Source organism: Phoxinus phoxinus (genome assembly GCF_949152265.1).
Source record: "Phoxinus phoxinus genome assembly, chromosome: 1".
Lineage (NCBI taxonomy): Eukaryota > Metazoa > Chordata > Actinopteri > Cypriniformes > Leuciscidae > Phoxinus > Phoxinus phoxinus.
The window spans coordinates 26158636-26170446 of NC_136876.1; positions in this window are offsets into that span (position 1 = coordinate 26158636).

Consider the following 11811-nt stretch of genomic DNA (forward strand, 5'->3'; position numbering starts at 1 on the left):
CGATGCTCTCGAGACTATTTTAATTGAGTAGGCTATGCTCGACGGCAGGAAAAAAATTAACCAAACAATTGTTACTTTTTTTTTATAATAAAAGGTTGTGTGTCGATTCAAATCCACATAACACATATTTTAAAATATTACTTAATTCACTGAAGCCTGTTTGTTTGTCATGTAGCCTATAATACACCGACCAATCGTCATCTTGCACAAGAAGTTCAAATTGTATTGGACAATATGAAGTGGAGCGTAATTTTTTCCGGTCATTTATAAATAAATCGTTTGAAAATGTCATGGACAGACCAATTTACATTGAAGCGATCTGAATCTCCGTCGTTGAACTAATGGATGTTAATTGACTAAAGCACTGCACAAAACCATCACCAAAAGTAGCATTAATGGTAGGCTACGTATTCAAGTCACTTGTAATGTAGCCTATTTAGTCTATAGGGTATGTCGAACGTCGCATGACGAAACCGGAAACCTGGTCTCATCGCATCCGCTTGTCATAGAAAGTGTTAACAGCCGTATGAACTGACGCCGATATCTATGGAATTTTAAGGTAATCAGCTAACCTACCTATCTCACTTTGTTATTGGCGTTTTATTCTTTTTAAATATCTTAACGTTAGTGTGAAGATTTTTTATTTTTTTTTACTTTTAAATATCGATCTTCACATGCGAGGGACATTGGTTATGATCATCTTTGCTCGCTCCTTTTAAGTTATCTTGAGTAAAACAGTAAAAAAATGCATGAAGCACATACAAAAGACCTGAACCGGAAGCGATGCGTTCTGTTTTCCGGTTTCGTAATGCGACGTTCGACATATACCCTATTGGAATGGTAGACGGGCTCTGCTATTACCATGTGAGAGGAGGCCGTGCCTCCATCGCGCTTTGATTGGATTCTTGCAATAAATCCCTCCTCTTGTTTTCTGCTTTCCGCGTTAAATGATGGCGCTCATGCTAAGAAAAGTAAGTAAACAATTCAATCATTGTATCACCGCGCTTTGTCACGTCAGAATTTTAGTTCGTCATAGAGACGGAGGCTTTTTATATGCTGGAGAACAACATGTTTTATTAGCCATCGTGGAGAGCTCGAATCACCTATCATAACTTGTCTTTTTCCCAGGGGGCACTCCAACACAGGAAAAGACCATGAACATATATAGCTTCCTTAAACACATCTCATGTCTTAGCCTAACTTATGTCACGTCACATCATCAGCTACAAGAATCAAACTGGAAATGGCATGAAAACATGATGAAAAGGAGGTTTAATAAGCAATCAGCTTGATGAAATTTTGTGTCTGTGACCAGTGTTTATGATCTTGATGACTGATGATCTGAAAATAAGCTGCAGTTGCAGCCTGAATAAGATAAGGTGAATAAGAACAGCTGAACATCAGTTCACAAATAAAATATAGGCTATTGTTTAAATTGTTACTGCCTTTAGTTAGGCCTATTATTTTGGAGTAATGCTTAAAACACTTACTTTTGAGATTTATACTTTGTTTTAATATTAATAACATCATTAATGTAAAAATACAAAATAGAATTGTATTTCTTTTTTCTGTTTTTGATGTAATGTTTATTTAACCAGGAAAATGTGGCAACATTAAGTGTAACTGGGACATGAATTTACATTTTAGTTATTTAAAAAAAAAAAAAAAACTGAGAATATTAGAAGGGCTGAATAGAAATGCGAATCCACTCTCTGACAGTAAGTGGCGTTTACAAAAAAGCAGAAATTCGTTTGGAACTATTTTCTCTAATTGTCTTGTATTATATTGTGACTAAAATCAATACATGTTACTCTGTATTAAAATCAATGTAAGTTACTCTGTATTAACTTTTAGTTTATACAACGGTTATATAAAGAAATATCACACCCAGCAAGATGGAAAAACAGTGTCGGTGAAAGACAGGAGACACCATCAAGGCTTGTCCAGTCTAGTTAGGCAGATTTTAGATACAAGCTCCTGAACCTGGACCATAACTTCAATCTGTAGCTCTTCAGGATTAATCAATCCATTGATCTAATTGACAGAGAATTCCAGTGAGTGTGGTGTCACAGAGACCACCGTTAACAAATGACAAATGGGCTGGGGTGTCATCAGATCCAATTTAGAAGACAGAGCCAAAATTAATCACACAACATGACTCCACGACACATTTTTTATGAGGGGGGTTTACTTCATGTGAATAAAGCTATCGATTGCAAGCTTCTCTAAAGATAGAAATTAGTGTGTACCATTGCAAATTCTCCTGCACTCTAATTTTTACAAAGGATCAATTGTCTCCACTAAATGGAGCTTTTTTTTATAGCATTGCTTTTTTACCCTCGACATGAGTCTACATAGATTTTTGATGAACAATGAAATGCTTTTGGTACAATACCACAAGATGTCTCTTCTACCAATTATTGTAAAATAATTCGATTTCTTTAAATTTGCTGTGCCCTTGGCTTGAACAGAATGCTGGATGTGTGGAGTGTATCAGATAAATCAACCGCGCAGTATTTGAGTCTTAAATAGAACATATAACCCAATTGCTTTTAACATCTTTTGTCATGTCATGAATACATTTCTGTAGAATAAAGAAAACCTATCCACTGACTGAGTGAGTCTGATTCAAACCAATTTGTGACAGACGCATTTTAAGAAAAGAACCAGTTTATAATGTTTGTTCACAAATTGAAGGTTGTGGGCAGGATAATATCTGACGAAACCAACACAATCTCAAGGCAATTCCTAACTATTTAATGTTTGACCAAATTGGTGGTTAATTTGAATAGATTTGTACGATCTCATTTGTACTTTTTTGTATGATTTTCTTACACCCAAGTGATGGTTATGTTTAGGAGGAGAGTTCGTTTTTTTTCATCTTTTTTTTTCTAAAAAGCGGGCATTGTAATCATAAAATGCTTCCTTGTGAGATCGAGTTAGATGAAACTGCATATACATGTACAGTGATGTGGAAAAAGAAAGGTCACCCTTAAGAATTTTATGGTTTTACGTATCAGAACAATAAAAATCATCTGGTCGTTAGCAGGTCTTAAAATTAGGTTAGTTAAATACAACCTCAAAGTTGGGTAAATACAACCTCAGATGAACAAAAACAATCATATTATACTGTGTCATTATTTATGTAACAAAAATAAAGCCAAAATGGAATAGCCATGGGTGACAAACTAAGTGCTCCATATATGAGTCAATTGCTTGTAGAACCAGTTTTAGTAGCAATGAGTTGAAGGAATTATTTTCTGTATGACAGTATTAGTCTCTTGCATCGTTCTTGAGGAATTTGGGCCCGCTCTTCTTTACAATGTTTGCTTTAGTTCATTGAGGTTTGTAGGCATCTGTTTATGCACAGCTCTCTTAAGGTCCACAGCAACATTTCAGTCGGGTTGAGGTCTGGACTGTGACTGGGCCAGTGCAACCTTGATTATTTTCTTTTTTGTTGTAGATTTGCTGGTGTGCTTGGGATCATTGTCCTGTTGCATGACCCAATATCGGCCAAGCTTTAGCTGTTGGACAGACAGCCTCACATAAGAATACTTTGATATACAGAGGAGTTCATGGTCTGATTTATCACTGCAAGGTGCCCAGGTCATGTGGGTGCAAAACAAGTCAAAAATCAGCAACCCTCCATCAGCGTGATGGACAGTTGGTATGAGGCGTTTGTGCAGATATGCAGTCTTTGGTTTTCGCCAAATGTGGTGCTGTGTTTTATGGCCAAACATCTCCACTTTGGTCTCGTCTGTCCAAAGGACTTTGTTCAAGTCTTTTGGGTTGTTCAGATGCAACTTTGCAAACCTAAGTCGTGCTGCCATGTTCTTTTTAGAGAGAAGAAGCTTTCTCTTGGCAACCCTTCCAAACATGCCCGTCTTTTTCTAATTGTACTGCTATGAGCTTTAACATTTAACATGTTAACTGAGGTCCGTAGAGTCTGAGATGTAGGTCTTGGGTGTTTTTCGATTTCAATGAGCATTGCACGGCCTGACCTTGGGGTGAATTTGCTGGGACGTTCACTCCTGGGAAGATTGGCAACTGTTTTGAATGTTTTCCACTTGTGAATAACCCTCTTAATTCCTATATGGTAGCACTAAGTCTTCTACTTCTTAGTTTGTCACACATGGCATTTCCATTTTGGCCTAGTTTTTGTTAAATAAATAATGACACGGTGTAATGTGGCATGTGTTGTTGTTCATATGAGGTTGTATTTAACCTAATTTTAAGACCTGCCAAGGACCCGATGATATGTTTTATTATGTCTTGATACATAAAACCACAGAATTCAATAGGGTGTCCTTTTTTTCACATGACTGTACATGCAGAGGTTTCTTGACTGACTATAGAGTTGACATTATAGTCTCGAATGTTGTTGTTTTTTTGTAATTTTAGTTGCCATTTGGAACTCTGAAAGCTCTAGCATTTTTTAAATTAGCTCAAATGTTTTATATGTATGCACCCACTCCTGCTATGTTTTCACCAAACCACAGTTTATTAATGATCCCTAATAGGGTATGCATGACTGAATAAAGAGAGAAAAACAATCCCTTGAATTGGCATATTCCCACCTAACAGAAGTAATTAAATGTGGTGAAGAGTGGTATATGATGTGATGATGCCCTCATAAATTATTCAGCATTGTAGATGAGTATAAGAAACTAATGAATGTTTTGGAAAATGCCGTAAGATTCAGAGGTGGCTTTATTGTGTTTCAGTTCAGTTAATATCCTCCAAACTATAAAACTGGCAACGATAAAATATATGCAGGTTTTCAGACGGGCCACTCTGAAGCTGAGCTATGTGAGAGGGATACAGCCCCATGCTTTGTGACTGCTTGCATAAATCTCCTGTATCCATTAAGAAGTGGTCAGTGATGCAGTGCAAAGCACACGTGTCCGCCCACACTGTACCTCACCAGACCACTAAACCAAATACATCATATGTGCAAGTGAAACTGTGGAACAAATCACACCCACTTAAAGGACATTAAAAACACAGACAGACAGGTCAATGAAAGGTGAACCACGGTCTTTTTAATGTAGTTTTTTTTTTAAATGTATTTAAAACACAGAAGGGTTGCCGTAATTTATGTTACAGATGCATTTCTGTAAGTCAGCTATTGTTGGAAAAAGAAAATATAGTGAGAGAGAGATAACGAGAAGAGAGAGCAAGTTTCCATTCCAAGGCCGATTCCTGTCCTACAGATGGAGTTGTTTGATTTGACCATCCATCAAGCTCTGATAAGACCTTTGATTATTCTCCGTCTGGAACATATGTCAGGATCTGAGAGACCAACTGAAATCCCATGATGATGGAGAGAACTGTCTATCTTGCATAAAATAACAGAGTCTTATGGGGAAAAAAACATACATGTGTGTTTCTTTAACTGTGAGCACTTTTGGCCCTGTGGACTTTTAGGAAAATGTATTTATTGTCCAACAGCATAAAATAACGAAACAAAACATTATAATATACACAGAGAGAACAATGCTGGCTTTTTATTTTCACTGTCACATTTTTTATAAGACTTTAATTTAACAAAATGAAAATACACACACACACACACACACACACACAAAAGAAACCTCCACATATTCTATACACAATCCTAAAATTTGGGCTTACTCTTAATCCAACATATCCTGCTTAAATAAATAGCTACCATATGGCTTTAAAGGCTTTAGAAGACTAGAGCACATGAGTTAAATGCACTGCTTGTTGTTGGTTTTTGTTGTGTGTTTTTTTGTTTGTTTTTTACTTTAGAAATCCTTCATTTGAAAGAATGCATGAAGTTTCTTCAAAATGTCTCCTTTTGTTTTCCTACAGAAACGGCCAATGGAACAAATGTTACGAATTTTCTTTTTTTTTTAAGGGACATATCCCTCTCTGTAGTTGCATTACCATCCTGCAATTAGAAGATGTTTAATTTTTTCAGTACGGTAATGATTCATGCCATGTCATGGGAAATGAATGTCATTATTACACTGCAGCTAGTCTCTCTAGTTTTGTGTGCAGCATGCTGATTATTTTGCACTTATTTTCAACCTACATTTTGCCCATTGAGAGGAACATCATTTATTATAATTTACATGTCTTAATTACGGTTATCTGACCAACATCATGGGCAGGAAGTGAGAGATTCCTCTCATCTGGAAATGAGAATAAAGCTGCATGGATCTCAGGCCAGTCATAACTTCAGACATATGATGTCGACTGGCGACCTAATGCAAATTAAACAAATTTGGAAACAGCCCAGCAGGTGCACCTCATAAACTTCTTCAGCTGCATTTCATTACCTACCATGACTAAACATTATGTAAATGGTAAATACATGCTCTGAAAAAACAATTGCTGTCTGTCGTCTTGTATGTCGATAAAAGGAAGACAGACCGCTTGGATTCATTCTCGTAGTACAAATGAGTTTCCTTGTTTTGCACATAATTTGCAGAACTGAAAGTTATAATACTGTAAGCGATGCCATGAGGCGTGGGACACACTGCTGATGCACTTTAATTAGTGATGGGTTCTCCTTGATTTATCACCAAACCGTGATGAATTTCTCCTCTCCCTCTGAGCTATCTCTTACCCCAAATGCCAGCTCATTGTGTTTCATCTCCAGGGCTGAAATTGAGCTTGTACTGTATGACCCTTCCTGTAAGACATAATGAAAGTGGCTTTGTATTGTGTGCTTTGTAAAACTGAATGTGAAAGGAGGCTCTTTTCCATCACTGAACCATCCCCTGTCAATGGCAGAGCAATGTAGTGTTAATTCAAATGACTGTGGTCTGCCGTCAATCCCTTGTGCCATATGGAGATAGACATAATTGCTTTTCACTTAAGGTGCTGATAATCATTGTCCAATAGCTCAAGGGTCGTCCACAGGTCAGCGGTCTAGTTAAGGGGCAATGTAATGTAAAATAATCTGTAAAAACGGATCTAAGACATCACACATTTGGGCCAGATGGCAGGTGGGCAAACAATAAGGAAACCAAGGGTGATAGATGAGGAATGAATAAGAGGACAGATGGATGAATGGATGTTAACTGATTTTGCCAGATGTTTGTCACCATCTATGCAGCACATATTCAGTGGCCCAGCTTGGAAAAACATGCTAGATTCTTCCCTGTAGATTTTACCCACTAGATAAAGCCCTTCGCTGATGTACTTATGAGCACCATTGACCAGCAGAGCGTTACTCATGTCTTAAATATATATTGATTATAGAGAGCATGCACTAAGTGCTCTAAAGGTCTTTATTTAGTAGGGCAGCAAAAGAGGAAATCTAGAAGAGATTGTAATAGAAATCACAGCAGAAGCTAGACTCCATAAGTTAGTACTGTAAGTCAAGTAGAGTCAAGTCAAGTCATCTTCATTTATATAGCGCTTTTAACAATGTAGATTGTTTCAAAGCAGCTTTACAGTGATAAACGGATAATTTAAGGTAACCGAGATTGTTTTGGCATTATAGCGGTTCTTGAATAAAGATATTTTCCAGCTAAAGTTAGTTTTGATTGATTCACTTCCGTCGCAACGGTCATTAGTTATTCAATTAGAGACCGCTAAGACAACACCGTTCTCTTTACACAGACTTTTTGTCAATGAGAGCATATGGCGTAATTTAGATATATTTTTAAGATGGGAAAATGCGGTTTTACAGATACTAGACACGTGACTTTCAAATGAAAGATTGGTATCAAAGAGCACACCCAGCTTTCTAACCAACGGCGAAGACTTAACAGAGCAGCCATCAAGTGTTAGACAGTATTCTAGGTTATTACGTGAGGAAGTTTTTTGTCCAATAATTAGAATCTCTGTTTTTTCAGAATTTAGTAGTAGGAAATTACTAGTCATCCGATCTGTTAATTTTGTGAATTGGGATGTTTCGTTCCCAGCTGAGTATCATCTGCATAACAGTGAAAGCTAATTCCATGTTTCCTAATGATATCTCCTAATGGTAGCAAGTACAGAGTGAACAGCAGCGGTCCTAGTACTGAGCCTTGTGGTACGCCATACTGAACTTGTGATTGATAAGACATCTCTTCATTTACTGCTACAAACTGATAACGGTCAGATAAGTATGATTTAAACCATGCTTGTGCAATTCCACTAATGCAAACATAATGTTCGAGTCTATTTAAAAGAATGTTGTGGTCAATAGTGTCAAATGCAGCACTAAGATCGAGTAACACTAATAGAGAGATACAACCACGATCGGATGATGAGAGCAAATCATTTGTGACTCTAACGAGAGCTGTCTCGGTACTTTGGTAAGGTCTAAATCCGGACTGAAAATCCTCACAGAAATAATTTCTTTCTAGAAAGGAACACAGTTGTGAGGATACTGCTTTTTCTAGTATCTTTGACAGAAAAGGCAGATTCGAGATCGGCCTGTAATTTAAATTCTGTAGGATCAAGCTGCGTTTTTTTAACAAGCGGTTTAATCATAGCCAGCTTAAAGGTTTTTGGTACGTATCCTAGAGACAAAGACGAATTAATGATATTAAGAAGAGGATCTATGACCTCTGGAAGCATCTCTTTCAGTAGCTTAGTCGGTATAGGCCCTAACATACATGTTGTAGAAAATTCTTCCTCTCCTATAGCAATAAATAAATAAAAAAATTTCCTCAGGGAGACTACAATGCACTCCCTGATGCGATACTGTAGTAGACGGTTGCATAGTTATAATTTTTGTCCCTGATATTATCAATCTTATAAGTGAAGAAGTTCATAAAGTCATCATTACTGCTGTGTTGCTTGGAAACTTCTGGGTTTGAAGCTTTCTTTTTCGTTAGTTTAGCCACTGTTTCAAACAAATACCTAGGATTATGTTTATTTCCTTCTAACAGGGTTGAAAAATAAGCAGATCTAGCAGCTTTTAAAGCCTCTCTGTAAGCGATCGAGCTCTCTTTCCATGAAACGCGAAATACCTCTAGTTCTTCTAAGCTATCTGGGATGCTGAGATGATGAAACTGATAGGAAGATTATTGATAAAGCAATCTTTAGTGGCAGAAGTTATAGGTCTAACATTTATAAGTTGGCTTTGAAGCCTTGGCTAAAAGCCTTGGCTAAAAAGAATAAATACTATTCCATGTGATAGTATTAGATCGAGTATGATTACGACAATGAGTAGGTCCTGACTCCTGACACATGTTGTCTAACTCCAATTGAGTTTACAATATCTTTAAATGCCAATCCCAATGCATCTTTTTCATTATCTATGTGTACATTAAAATCACCAACAATTAGTACTTTATCTGCAGCCAATACTAGTAATTCTGATGTAAAATCCGCAAATTCTTTGATAAAGTCTGTATGGTGCCCTGGTGGCCTGTATACAGTAGCCAGAACAAATCTCAAACATGATTTATAATTTACACTAGATATTTTTATATTAAGCACCAACACTTCAAAATAATTTTATTTTAAACTAGACTTCTTAGTAATTCTGAAAATATTACTATAAATTACAGCAACACCTCCCCCTTTGCCTTTCAGACGAGGTTCATGTTTATAACCGTAATCTTGGGGGGTGGACTCGTTTAAAGTAATGTAATTGTTTGGTTTTAGCCAGGTTTCTGTCAAACACAGCACTTCTAGGTTATGGTCTGTAATCATATCATTAACAATAAGTGCTTTTGATGTGAGAGATCGAATATTCAGCAACCCGAGTTTTATCATTTATATTATATCTGTTTTTTATTTGTTGAACATCAATTAAATTTTTACCCTTAGATGGTTTTGGAAATTTTTTGTATTTCCTAATTCGAGGAACAGACACAGTCTCTATATGATGATATCTAGGTGAAAGAGGCTCTATGTGATGAGATTTATCTGACCTTGGTGTGACGTTAGACATCTAGCAGACGGTCGGTTAAACCAGTCTGTCTGCTTCCTGACCTGAGCCCCAGATTGTCATGTTTTATCTCTAAGACTATGAGCCAAATTACTAGAGAGAAGAGCAGCAGCATCCCAGGAGGGATGAATACCATCTCTTTTCAACAGGTCAGGTCTGCCCCAAAAGCTTTTCCAATTGTCTATGAATTCTATATTATTTTGCGGACACCACTTCGACAGCCAGCTATTGAGTGATGAGAATCTGCTAACTATCTCATCACTCCTGCGAACAGGAAGGGGGCCAGAGCAAATTACAGTGCCTGACATCGTACTTGCGAGTTCACACACCTCTTTAACTTTCATTTTAGTGATCTCCGACTGGCGGAGTCGAACATCATTAGTGCCCTTTTTTATCACATGAAAAATCCTCTGCTGACAGAGAAAGCTATGCTATACATGTTACATAAGGTGCAAGTGACAATAAGAGGAGAAGAAGACATGACTTACCGTGTTTGTTGACTGGCGCGAGCTTGCGAGCAAATTAAATAAATAAAGAGCGCACGGATAGTGAAATACTAGCGTTTTGTGCTAGCAATGAATTAGATTGAAGCTAGTGATCACAGGTTAATATGTGATGTTGAGTAAGTTATATTTAGCTTAAACAACAGTAAATGATAGTAAAAAGAGATTCAAAACAGAAAAATATAGGAGGCTTACAGATGCAAACCAACTTAGCAGCTCAGCAACTCAGAATCAGCAGGGCAGACAGGAGCCTGTACTGTTACTAATACAGACTCACAGTTTGACTGCACAATATGTTGCACCATTTGACTTTGGAAGTAATGAACTAAATTTCACGAAGAACGCTGATGAAGCACCTTCTTTCTGCACCACTAACTTTAAACAGAACTGCAAAAATAATTACTGTTTTCAGAAAGTTTTCAAACATTCTCTCTGTTTAGAACCATTATCAGCTTTCGCACATGCATTATTTCATCAATGTGAATGGGCTACCGTAATAAAAATCCTCAGATAGAGCTTTCTGAAATACTTAATATGCTGCAACACCGCTGAATCTACAGTGCGATCAGTGTGGTCCAAATCAAGAATGAATGGCTCTTTTGAGCCAGTTATTCATGATGCAACGACCAAAGAACCTTCTCATAAGTGTCATTATTTGGGAATTGGACTATACTCGTTAAGCTGTGTGTTTACGATTCAGAAGAACTGGCTCAAAAGAGCCATTCATTCTTGAATCGGACCACACTGATCGCACTGTAGATTCAGCGGTGTTGCATCATATGAAGTATTTCAGAAAGCTCTATCTGAGGATTTTTAGTACGGTCGTCCATTCACATTGATGAAATAATGCATATGCGAAACAGATCAGATCAGTGTCACTAACAGATGAAGCTCAAAGCAACACTGTTAATGCTCATGTAATTGTGCGAAGTTAGACAGTCGAGAGTGAGCATGCTTTCCATCATATGACTGCTTTTGCATGCTGTGTAGCAGGGAAGTAACCATAAGTATGCACCCACAGACACAGTGAGTGTTTGTCATAGTTACAGGTTAAATGAGTAATTACCTTAATGTCCAATAAAGAAATAAAATAGGCATGCAGCTATTCAGATGTTTTGATAATGTATGAAGATGAGAAAATGGACATCCACTCTTCTTAATAACACTAATTATTGAAAGCATGCACACTCTCTGACTATCTAACTTCGCACAATTACATGAGCATTAACAGTGTTGCTTTAAGCTTCATCTGTTAGTTTTCAAACTGCAAGATCAGTCCCTTTTAATTTGACTTCTGTTTGAAGGGCCTCTGCTGAAGGCAGGTTCTAAACCATGCTAGCGCTTGTTACAGCATATAGTTTTATGGCTTCTAGTATGCAATTCAGTGTAATTCAGTAGCTTGAATCCAGAACTCACAGAAAATGATTCACTGAGAAAAACTGTATT